Source organism: Pseudorca crassidens, chromosome 8, assembly GCF_039906515.1.
Source record: "Pseudorca crassidens isolate mPseCra1 chromosome 8, mPseCra1.hap1, whole genome shotgun sequence".
NCBI lineage: Eukaryota > Metazoa > Chordata > Mammalia > Artiodactyla > Delphinidae > Pseudorca > Pseudorca crassidens.
Window position 1 is genome coordinate 13,817,312 of NC_090303.1, and position 13,402 is coordinate 13,830,713.

The window sequence follows — 13,402 nt, forward strand, 5'->3', positions numbered from 1 at the left end:
AATGTACAAGTTTTAAAGTTAAATCATATGAAGAGACTTATTGAAAAGCATATAGGTTCTTTGCCTTACTCCTTTTCTCTTGCTCTAATCCTCCTGCCCCAAAGCAACCACTTTTGACTGTTTCACCTATTACTTCTGGTATTTACACATTTTCATATTTATTAAATAAGGTTATAGTACTCTCTTTTGATTCATCAATTTTAGACATTATCTGTTGACTTCCTGTGTTGATAAATTAGGCTTTAACTCTCTAACACCAACATTCCTTCTGAGTCCACTCTCCCACACTCATAACTTAGTACCATATTTTGAGATTGAATCAATATTCAGTGTTAACATTATTATGCCCCAGAAAATAGGGTGTACTGTGATTCCATTTCCTTCCTTCCTTTTGCTTTCCTTAATACAGGCCTTATTTTTGTTAATTTTCTTTGTATATATTGTTAATTGTTTAAACATCTTCCAAAAACTTGTCTGTGAAGACTAATTTTTCACAAGGTAGATCACATCAGTTATCTTTCAATGCCTTGTTCTGTTTCTTTTTGTTTTGAGACATCTCTAGATCTGTTTCATAACTGTCACCCTGGGATATCCCTTTGCCCATCATCCTTAGAATTCCCTTTCTCCTTATTTGGGCTTCCTGTTCCCTGTGTCTCATGATGCCGTCTGTAATGACATGCTCCTTTGTTTTGAAGAAGCAGTTCCTTTAGCCATTCTGTCAGATTACAAATATAGTATTAGAGCAGGCATCATGATGATAACATGCCCTCGACACGCCTGTCTTTTGAGTCACAGCGTTCTAATTTAGACTGATTTCTTCAGTTCTGGGGACCGTTTTGTCATCCTGGAATTTCCCTTCTTCATCATTTTGAATATTTCCTTGCTTCTCTTCTGTGTTGACTTGTCTGTTGTATGAATCCTTTTTCTACCTATTTCTAGGTTACTACCTCCTCTGGTGGAGAACTTCTTCCATTAGCTTCCTGAAAAAAGGTACAAGGGAGGCAAAATATTTGAGACCTTGAATGTTTGAAAATGACTTTATTTTTACCCATACAATTGATTGATAGTTTGGCTAGGTATAGAATCCTAACAGGGAATTTCTTTTCCTTCAAAAGTTTAAAGAAATTACTCTATCACTTTCTTGCTTTCAGTCTGATCTAGAAAAGTCGGATTCCATTTTGATTATTGATCCTTTATGTGTATTTGGTTTTTTCTCTCTGGAGGCTTCTAAAACTGCTGGTTTTGTTCTTTTTCCTGGAAGAGTTCCTTAACTTTATTTTCTAACCCACTATTGAGTTTTTCCATTTCTGCTATCTATAATGTTTTTAATTTCCAAGAGATTTTTTTTCTATGAATACACACACACACACACACACACACACACACACACACACAGAGACAGGGTTGATCCTCCTTATTCACAGAATTTGTAGTGGCACTTCTGTGATCATTCATAGATGTGTAGAACTTCAAGAAAATTTGAGTAAGTGATGCACACATTCCCAGCTGAGGTCAAAAAAGGTGATACTTTGCCTTCTTTTTTCAGCTCTCATACCGTAAACAAGTGTGCTTTTCATGGTATAACTAGTGCCTCATATTCCACATTTTTGTGCTTTTTGTTGCTTATGTACTGATCAGTTGATGAAAATGTTGTCAGAGGCTCAAAGGAGTCTAAACCTGTATTTTCCTCTAGGGAACAATGATTTAGTATTCTCTACTTCAGAGTTGTAGTGACATTATAGAATATAACCACCACTAATAATGAGAATCAACTGTATATATAATATAATGTATGTCTGTGTGTGTATGTATATGTGTATTGATATAGTTTTCTTCTCCCTGCATAGTCTCTATTTCTTCCAAGTTGCTTTTCTTCTTCAATGTTAAGTGCCTCCTCGGTTATTTGATAGTATTTAGTTTCTTGATCATGATAAAAGTGAAAAACTAATAAGATGATTACATTCTCAGAGTGTGTGTGGAATCATGTTGACTTTGGGCTTCACTATTTTTGAAAAACCCAAGTATGTCAATATCCTTACAGTTATTTTTGGTTGGTCAGATTATCTAGAGATTACTTCTTTCAAAGAGTATACTCTTTTAGTTTTATGCATAATCGTAAAACTTTTCACCTCAATTTCCCTTTTCAAAATAAACCCTTAGAAAAAATAAAAAGGACAGATAAAAATTTAAACAATGGGACTTCCCTGGTGGCGCAGTGGTTGAGAGTCCGCCTGCCGATGCAGGGGACATGGATTCGTGCCCCGGTCTGGGAAGATCCCACATGCCGCGGAGCGGCTGGGCCCGTGAGCCATGGCCGCTGAGCCTGCGCGTCCGGAGCCTGTGCTCCGCAACCGGAGAGGCCACAACAGTGAGAGGCCCGCGTACCGCCAAAAAAAAAAAAAAAAAATTTAAACAATGAATAGGTTCTTTGCAGTATAGTCATTTTGAGAAACTGTCAACAGCCTATATTCTCAATGATCAATTAAATAAGAAGAACATACAAAAAATTTCCAGTGGAATGTTACACAGTCATCAGCTATTATATTTACAAAGAAATGTTAACATCAAAACAAATGCTTATCTTATAATAAAAACAAAGAGAACAATGTAAAATATGGTGGGATCTAAACAATGCCAGAATACATGTATAGATGGAGTTATGTCTAAATAGTAGGATTATGAGTGACTTTTATGTTTTTCTGTGTGTTTCATCATTTATTTAGCAAGTTTCCTACCATAAGCATGCTTTAAAAAGAAGAAAAGTTTATATCTGAGAACTAAGTGCTAATAGTAGTCTGCTTTCCTTTACTCCCAGTTTTCTATAGGACATATTAGTAACCAGAACTAGGGTTAGCAACCATCTTGGTTTGCTTGGAACTAAGAGATTTCTAAGGATGTGGGTATTTCATTGCTAAAACTGGGACAGCTCTGGGCACACTGATTGCTGGTCACCTTATAACCAAAACCCTTAATGGCAGAAATATATGGCAACATGTAAAATTGTTTTGAAAACCGGATTATGTTCTTCTAAATATGCAAAAACCATAAAAATCTGTTAACTCTGCACAGAAAACAAATTTCATTGAATTGTACTTACAAACACATTCAAGATTGCCTAAAAATTATAGCATCAAATATTTGAATTTGTGAAAGTTTAATTGTATTTTATGTTTTACTTTCTTTCATATTTGGTTGTATTTTATAGTTAACATGACACAGAGGGACTATGTTGTATTGTGTAATGCTAGAAAATGTTGGGAGCTTGCCTCCCTCTTGACTTCTTCTCAATTTCCTTCTCCTTCTTTGCTCCATCCACCCAATTCCAAAGTCCGTTCCTGTGGTCTCTTCATCTATACTCTATCAGTGACCCAAAGCTATAGCTTCAGGTCTCACCTTGACACAGAGACTCTCAAATTTATCCTTTCTTCTGATTTCCAGTATTTAATTTTCATCTCTATATTTCCTGTCATTTATCATATCCCAAACTACTTTTCCCTCCCTAAGTCACCAAGACCCTGCAGTTCTCCATTCAAATTAATCACTCTACCAACATTCAGGTTACCATCCATTTTCATTCATTCTGTCCCCTCACCATTCCCAAAGCAATCTATTGCTAAGTCTTGCCGATTTTAACTTCATAATATCTCTCTTCTTTGTCTATTTTGATAATTCCGGACGTTTTTGGCCACTGAGTGGTACTTCTAATATAGCCTCTAGAACTACTAGGAAGGCAAGCGTTTTGTTCTTTTAAATAGTCAGATGCCTGTACATTACTGTCTCTCCAGGTTCAGCAAAGTCTTCCTGCATCCCTGACCTCTTGCGTTTCTGAACTTGACTTCTCTGCTCCATTCTAATTTTTATATCCACACCAGTCTGTGCTGGGCATATCTCTGACCTTTGCTTTGCCCTTCTATTTGCCAATGTTTCCTGTACTATACTTTAGACAAACAAAATGTAGTTCTGTGGACACAATCTATGCCTCTACTTGCCACCTGGATGCATGCCAGACCTTGCTTGCCTGAGTATATCAGAAACTTGCAAAGGACACCAGGAGACTTTCAGGATTTCCCATGTACTTTACCCATATATGAAAGTCAGGAAGATACATTCTCATCTTCTTTCCATTGGATCCTGGAGCAGGAGGAATATTAAGGGTACAAAGAGGCTCCTGACAGAGCAGTAGAGTCCCTTCTTGAAAGAGTTCCAGAGGTATTTGGAGATCCTTCTAAGTGGCAAATTTCCAACTAAGCTCCATCAAAGGTAAATCTCAAGCCAAAAGGATACTACTATTTTTTGCCTCTTTTTTTTTTTTAACATCTTTATTGGAGTATAATTGTTTTACAGTGGTGTGTTAGTTTCTGCTTTATAACAAAGTGAATCAGCTATACATATACATATATCCCCATATCTCCTCCCTCTTGCATCTCCCACCCTCCCTATCCTACCCTTCTAGGTGGTCACAAGGCACCGGGCTGATCTCCCTGTGCTACGCAGCTGCTTCCCACTAGCTATCGATTTTACATTTGGTAGTGTATATATGTCCATGCCACTCTCTCATTTAGTCCCAGGTTACCCTTCCCCCTCCCCGTGTCCTCAAGTTCATTCTCTATGTCTCCGTCTTTATTCCTGTCCTGCCCCTAGGTTCTTCATGACCATTTTTTTTTTTTTTTTAGATTTATAGCACCTAAAGCAGAAATCATACCAGCAGAGTTAGGTGGATCACTACCTCCAATGAAATAACTTGGCCTATGAAACTCTGAAGCACATCAGGTTGGAAGGGAGTCACAGCACTTCATAAAGTCTCTTACCTGTGAACCTAGTACCCATGATTAGTCGCCTCAGATAGAGAAAACATGTAACACTTGTATTGAGATGTCAGGATCAAGCTATGAGTTTGATTCCCAAGGGTACATACAGAAAAATCTTGCATGCATGGCAAATACAGAAGTGGTTTTCGACAGGACATTTTTTAAAAAGTAGTGGAACTCTTTCTTTAACAATTTTATTTGAAATCAAAATGTAAAGCAAAATTGGAATTATTGGTAGCAAAATTGGTATATTCCATTATAGCCTTTGGAGAACTCTAGTGTTCTAGGAAATTATAATTTGAAATAAATCATAATAAAGATAAACTTTGTCCACATTTCCATAGAGGAAAAAATTACATATGCAACTGTCCCCAAAATTAACTCTGTCCCCTTTCTCCAAATATCTTAATGACGAGTTCATGATGACTTGGATTTAATGTGCTTAAGCTGATTGGGTTGGTGGCCTAAGGCACTATTCAAACCCCCAAAATCTAAGTTGATGGGTCTTCACTGACCTATACAATGGCATAGACATAGATGCACAACCTCAGGGTCTGTGTGAGGAGTAAGAAAACCCGGTCCTAGTGCTTTCAGATCATCCCCATGTGCATACAATAATCAAACATTTTTTTCCATAACAATAGACAGGCTTATTATTTGCAGAAACTGAGGATTGCTTTATTCCACAACATTAAAAAAGAAAACACCTTGTTTTACCACAGAATACTTTTCACCAAAGAAATATTCAAACTTTCAATTTCTGTAGAATTGATGTCAGGTAACAGGAGTGGAGTGTACTTGTTGCCCAGTTTTAGACTCCTAGAAATGCCCTTGCACTTTGCTTTTTAAGTAAGGAAGAAAATTTTGTGCCTTGTTCTGGAAATTGAATTTCTTTCTTTCCTTCAGTTCTTCCTTGCCATACCAACAAATGGCATATCTTTAGAAAATAGGAAAACGTAGGAGTCTTCTCTTGAGAGATTGCCTACAACTTATAAAAGTCCAGTGATGCCTACAATTTATAAAAGTTCAGTGATATCATTTATCAAGTCAGCCAAATCACCCCTGTTTGTATCTATAAATTCTGGACATGAGTCAACAAGTTATTGTGTAGACTTGGATAACTGACCAAATAAAATGTGAATTCAAAGCCCCTTTTAATTCAGTTGCCCACTGATTTCTTCCTCAATTCTTAGAGCTGATGATCCCATAAACATAATTAGTAACTTCTTTTCATTTAAATTCTACTTTAATGTCAAAAGTCAGCAGCCCTTTCTTATTAATGTAGTTCATTCCAGAGTAAAATATAAATATGCTTTGCAGAACAGGATGTTAAAACTAAAATTTCTGCTGAAGTGACAAGATTCAGTCTTGAATCTCAAAATGAAGGGCCACACCAAAATGCAGAATTCATAAAGGAACTTATGGAGAACCAATCCCACAATACCTTCATCAAACTAAGGCCAGGAAGGGGGAATCAGAATAAGTAAAGGAGTTTTGAGGCATTGTCTTTCAAGAGAATTGTTATGTGAATGAGCCACTTCCAACCTTAAGGGGATTTGTTGGGGAGGTGGGGCTCTGGGAGTGGGATGTTACTGCGTACTCTGCCTCACTTATAGAGCCATATGCAGAGCTTGAAGCATGTTCTTGGAATATGGCTTCCTCTTGGATTGCAGCCTTTATTCATGCCTGTGAAGGCTGTATGAAGGAAGTGGTTTAAAATGGTTTATGGCACAAAAGAGAGAATAGAAGATTGCATTTGGGAAGTACTCTCATTCATTCCAGGGCAAATGGTGTGAGAGTTTTTCTCAAGTACCACACAGAAAAGAGAAGGCCTAGAGCTATCTAAGTCCCACTTGAGAGGATGCTTGGAAGGAAGGAGATTCATCAGGAGAGAATGGGCATGGAAAGGACCACCTGAGAACCATCATCTGAGTGGGAAGGGCCTGCTTACCAGTCACCGGCTGAATAAAATCTGCGGGGAAAGGAGAGAAAAGGCTAACCATCCCCCTTCCCAGATGGTAGGTGGTTGTCCAATATAGGCCTTAACAGGAGGACGGGATGGAGGCGTCTAATCTTAGAATGAAAACTGAAATTATAATTGTTATCTTAACCTGGACATTCTAATTTCTCAATTCACCAGTTTGCAATTTAAAGTGATTTTAGGTCTGCCTGTGACCCAGGATTGACTGGAAAAGTCTTAGTAGTAGAAGAAACAACCCCTTACCCCCAAATAAACTTTAAAAGAACAAAGGGAGACAAAGCAAAGATGCATTTGATTACATTTTGGGTGCATTTTGGTCATGACTTTTCACATATTGATTTATATTTGGATTGTTGAATTCAATTCAGTGAATATTTATTAGGTCCTTACTACAAGGAAAATTAATATTGTTTAGTTTAAAAAAAAAGTATGTTCTTTGGGGTCAGAAAACCTGCCTTTGAATGCCAGACTTAACACCTAACTCACAGTATTGTCTCAAGGAACTTGACTTCTCAGAGCCTCAGTTTCCTCGTCTGTTGACTGAGGAAAAGAAATTGAGATTGTTTTGAGGATTGAATGGGATAGTGGAAAGACCAACAACTTCTTGGCATTTTGGAAAGTGCATTAAAATGGTCACTCTATAACACATAGTCCTAGTTATGTACTCTTTAAGTGAGCTCAAAGAAAGAATACTGGTATTTGTATCAAGAGATCATTTCTTTGTAATTTTGAACAAGTTCTTTCTTGTCTTTGGAGGAATTACTTTTCAAATGCATTAATTAAGCAGTCTGCAGACTCCTCTCCACAGTCATATAAGGACAGATATACACAGAATAACAGTAATCGTCAGTCGTATTAATACTGGTTAGCCACAATGACACACACCTCTGAAATGGTTATTCAAAAAGAAATGTTAGAAAATATCTTTTTAAACACATGTCTCATAATAATGACTACATCTTGAGTAGTGCCTAAAATAGAGTGACCGTGTACTTTTTTAGTGTCTAAAAAACGTAGATTCAGCACATCCAAAACCTCAAATGACTTATTCCAGGCTGTTGAAACCCCCGTCAGTGAAAAGCCACTCATATTTTGGTGAAGGATGAGCCTACAGATTCTGCTTATTTTCTTCTACATTTAAGATCCTGAGCTATAACTGTGTGGACATTAAGATGACTAATACAGACTCTCTGGTCCTCAAGGAACTTAACAACAGAGTTGGGTAAACACAGCCTGGATGAACACAGTTACAAAGAAAGACATTTTATGCCAAATTCCAGGGTGGGGTGAGGTGACAGGGAGGCAAGTAAGAAAGTACCACAAAAGTTCTAAAAGAGTCAGGCAATTATCATTCAAACTAACCATCTCTGGTCTCCACCTCATGCTTTATAATTATATGGTCCTCTGACCCCTCCCCAGCTAGCAGTTTCCAAAAGATGGTAGAAATGCTCCACTGTGGATGACGTCATCCTTTGGCATTACTCACTACACTTGCAAGCTAGCCGGGACAAGGAATGTGATCTAGCCCTGTCAGGAGGATGCTGTACTTTCTCTGACCTGACTGAATACTTCACGGTCCTCAGACCCCTTTTTCATCCCTGGCCATCTCCACACACTTTTAATCATAGTATGACAAGACACACTAACATAATTCATATGTAGCCTCATCAATCCCTTATAGGGGGCTGCAGTAATTTCTTTCCATTTACACTCATTCAGACTCTCTCTTTCTGGTTCCCAGTCTTCTCTTTATACTGTTTATTCTCAATCTGTGCTGGAGACTTGGGAATTTATTTTTCCAGTGCCTCAGAACTCTTTCTGTCCTAATGCCACTAAGCTTTATATAGTTCCTTTTTCTAGAACTTTGACCCTGTCTTCATTATTTGACATTTCTTCACATGGAATTTCATCAGTCAGTTATCAGAATATGTTTCCATTTGTCTTTTCACATCGTCCTGAATTTTACCACTGGTCTCCTCTGTAGGGATCTAATTCTTTACTTTCATCACCTTATTACAAATAACTTTCGTTGGGTAAAGTTATTCAGTAAGAACACATTTAAACATGCCCTTATTCCTCCTAGCAATCACTTTCCATCTTTCCTTCTATATTTAGAAAAGTCAACAAAAAATTAACCTCCTCCAAAGGCAATAGCATGTTCTATATATTTATGTGCAAATGCAAAGATTGCTGCTTAAATATACCTGCTATCCTTAGGCATCATTCTCCCAGAGAACAAAATTCAAAGGAGTGTCTTTGGGGATACCATTTTTAAAAGGGTCATCAAAAACTGTATGTCTCCTTCTGTTGAATATTTTATTATAACCACTTTTCAGTAATTTATTCATTCACGGGTGCCCCTAATTTGCATCAAAGTATTAACTCCTTTATAGATTCATTAAAGCTCTGATACCGTCTCTAACCCCTTAGCAGCATTTGACACAGTTGAGCACTGGCCTTGGCTTCTTTAACACCACACACATCTATTAGTCCTCATACCTCCCAACCACTCTTTCTTAATCTCTTGCTGGTTCCTTCTTCTCTGTCTAACTTGAATGATGAAGTCCTTGGGGTTTAGGTCTGGACCCTATTTTCTATCCACATTTTCCCCCTCGATGTTTTCATCTTATCTCATAGCTTTAGATACCATCCATATGATGATATCTATCAAAGTAATGTCTGAATCTCTCCTCTGAGCTTTTTTAATTGAAGTGTAGTTAATTTATAATTCTATATTAGTTTCAGTTGTACAACATAGTGATTCAATATTTTTACAGATTATAGTCCATTTAAAGTGAGTATAAAATATTGGCTCTATTCCCAGTTCTGTACATTACATACTTGTATCTTATTTATTTTATACCTAGTAGTTTGTACCTCTTAATCCCCTTGCCCTGTAATTCCCTCTTCCTAGAAAACTCTTCCCATAGTTCTTCTTATGAATGGGTTATTTTTGTATTTCAGGTCTTAACTCAGATATTACTTCCTCAGAGAATGTTCAGTGATTATCCTATTCTTCTTACTAGCACTTATCACTATCTTGTACAAGAAGAAAAACCACATGTTAATGTCAATAGATACAGAAATAGAATTTGGCAAAATCCAACATCCATTCTTAATAAAAACTTCAGCAAACTAGGAATTGAAGGGAATTCCCTCAACTTGATAAAGAATATCTACAAAAAACTTACAGCTAACACCATATTAATGGTGAGAAACTAGAAACCTTCCCATTAAGGTCAGGAACTAAGCAAGGATTTCCCCTCTTTCTACTCTTTCAACATTGTAATTGAAGTCCTAGCTAATGTAACAAGACAAGAAAAGGAAATAAAAGTTATACAGATTGGGAGGGAAAAAATAAAACTTTCTTCACAGATGACATGATCATCTATGTAGAAAATCTGAAAGAATTTTTTAAAAAACCTCCTGAAATTAGTAAGACATTATAGTAAGGTTGTAGGATACAAGGTTAATATATAAAAGATAAAAGTCAGTTGCTTTCTAATATTTATATCACTAATGAAAAAGTGGAATTTGGAATTAAAACACAGTGTCATTTACATTAGCACCCACAAGGTGAAATACTTATGTATAAATCTAACAAAATATGTAAAAGATCTATATGAGGAAAACTACAAAACTCTGATGAAAGAAATTGAGAAAGAACTAAATAAATGGAGAGATATTCCATGTTCATGAGTAGGAATACTTAACATTTTCAAAATATCAGATCTTCCCAGCTTAATCTATAGATTCACTGCCATCCCCAAATCCCAGCAAGTTATTTTGTAGACATAGACAAACTGAGTTTAACATTTGTATGGAGAAGTAAAAGACCCAGAATAGCCAACATAATATAGAAGGAGAAGAACAAAATTGGAGAACTGGCCATACCTGACTTTAAGACTTACTATGTAGTCAACTGAACTTTGACAAAGGAACAAAGGCAATACAGTTGAAAAAAAGTTAGTCTTTTCAGAAAACTGTGCTGAAATGACTGAACAACGGCAAGCAAAAAAGAAGAAAAAGTATCTAGACACAGACATTGCAGCCCTCACAAAAATTTACTCAAAATGGATCATAGACCTAAATGTAAAATGCAAAAACTATAAAAATCCTAGAAGATAACATAGGAGAAAATCTAGATGACAACGAGTATGGTGATGACTTTTTAAATACAACACCCAAAGGCACAATCCATAAAAGAAATAATTGATAAGCTGGACTTTATTAAAATTAAAAATTTGCTCTGTGAAATACATAGTGAAGAGAATGTGAAGATAAGCCACAGACTCAGAGAAAATATTTGCAAGAGACACATTTTGCAAAGGACTTTATCCAAAATACACAAAAATACTCTTATAACTCAACAATAAGAATATGAACAACCCAATTAAAATGGGCAAAATATCTGAACAGACACCTCATCATAGAAGATATACAGATGGAAAATAAGCATATGGTAAGATCCTCAACATCATATCTCAGGGAATTTCAAAGTAAAATAAGATCTTGCTCTACACCTATTAGAATGGCCAAAATCCAAAACACTGAAAATGCCAAATGCTGTCAAGGATGTGGAGCAACAAGAACTCTCATTCATTGCTAGTGGGAATTCAAAATGCACCGCCAGGACTTCCCTGGTAGCGCAGTGGTTGAGAGTCCGCCTGCCGATGCAGGGGACACGAGTTCGGGCCCTGGTCCGAGAGGATCCCACATGCCGCGGAGCGGCTGGGCCCGTGAGCCATGGCCGCTGAGCCTGTGCGTTCGGAGCCTGTGCTCCGCAATGGGAGAGGCCACAACAGTGAGAGGCCCGTGTATCGCAAAAAAAAAAAAAAAAAAAAAAAAAGCACTGCCACTTTTGAGGACATTTTGGCAGTTTATTACAAAACTAAACATACTCTTACCATATTATTTACCAAACATGTTCCTTGGTATTTATACAAATGATTTGAAAAGTTATATCCACACAAAAGCCTGCACGTGAATATTTATAGCAGCTTTATTCTTAATTGCCAAAAACTTGGAAGCAACCAAGATGTCCTTCAGCAGGTGAATGGGTAAATAAAGTGTAGTACATCTAGACAATGGAATATTATTCAGCACTACAAGGAAATGAGCTATCAAGCCATGAGAAGACATGGAGGAACCTTAAATGTATATTGCTAAGTGAAAGAAGCCAGTCTGAAAAGTCTGCATATTGTACAATTCCAACTATATGATATTCTGTAAAAGGCAAAACTATATGGACAGTAAAAGAATCAGTGGTTTCCAGGAGTTAGGGAGGAGGAAGGAATGAACAGACATAGCACAGAGGACATTTAGTGCAGTGAAACTATTCCGTAGGACATTACATGGTGTGTACATGTCCTTATATATTTGTTGAAATCCATAGAATGTAGGCCACCAAGAGTGAATCCTAATGTGAACTATGTACTTTGGATGATGATGATGTAGCAATATTCATTGATCGTACAAATGTACCATTCTGGTTTGGGATGTTGTTAGTGGGGAAAGCTGTGCAAATGTGGAAGTGGGAAGTATATGGGAAATTTGTATCTTATGTTCAATTTTGCCGTGAACCTAAAACTGCTCTAAAAAACAAAGTCTATTTAAGGAAAGTTATATGTGATTTACATTGTCAGGAGAAACAGGATCCATCCCCCCACCCCACCCCGCCCTGAAGTCTGGGAAGTGTCCACTTGCCCAACTGTCAAGTTTGGAATCCAGCTTATAGGAAAAAGATGCCATAGAGAAAACAATAATCAACAGCAGTTAACAAGCTGTGATTGAACCATGTACAATTTTAAATGACAATAGAAGTCAAGTTGTATGATTTACTGGATTCAATAATCTGACACACAAACCCTTAAAAAATAAAAGTTATATTTGAACATGTTAGAATACAATTTAGAAATAGTGTTTTCCCGTTTGGAAGTAGTATGATCCAAACTGTAGTTGACAAAAGTAGTAATAATAACAGCCCTAACATGTCTCTAAGAAATGACTGTTTGAGTCTCAATAGCTTGGTCATTCATTTTTAAAATCCTCCTTATATGTTGCAACATTGTGAACTTTTAACGTACAGTTTATTTTGGGAGTTTCAAAGTCTGTAAACCATTTAATGAAAAACATGAAACATAACAAATACAAAAGTCAAACAACATTTTTAAACAAACGTTCTTTGAGGAAAGAAAAAAAGTTGAATTAATTTATATAGCAATTTACTTTTAAAGCAACTCTGTAGTAACTAATACCAGTCATTTAACTGAAACTATTAATTGAATCAAAGAGAGGAAAAGGACCGTGAAGAGACATTTATGTCAGGTCAATTCTTCCAGATTGTAGGTTTAAAATATTAATTCACCAATCAATTTTTTTCACAAGGAAATTGAAATGCTTGACAATTCAGTTACTTTAGGCCCTGTTTGAAGTCTTGTGTGGTCTGAATTTGTGTGGCCATTCATCAATAAGATGATTCATCAGTGGTTTTAGCTTCCAACACACCAGAAGATTTTAACTTGGGCATTGCTAGGAGTTACTCATAAAGCTGGCTTCTCTACTCTGTAAAGAAAAGGAAACTGAGAATAGAACCTTTATTTTATTATGTAGC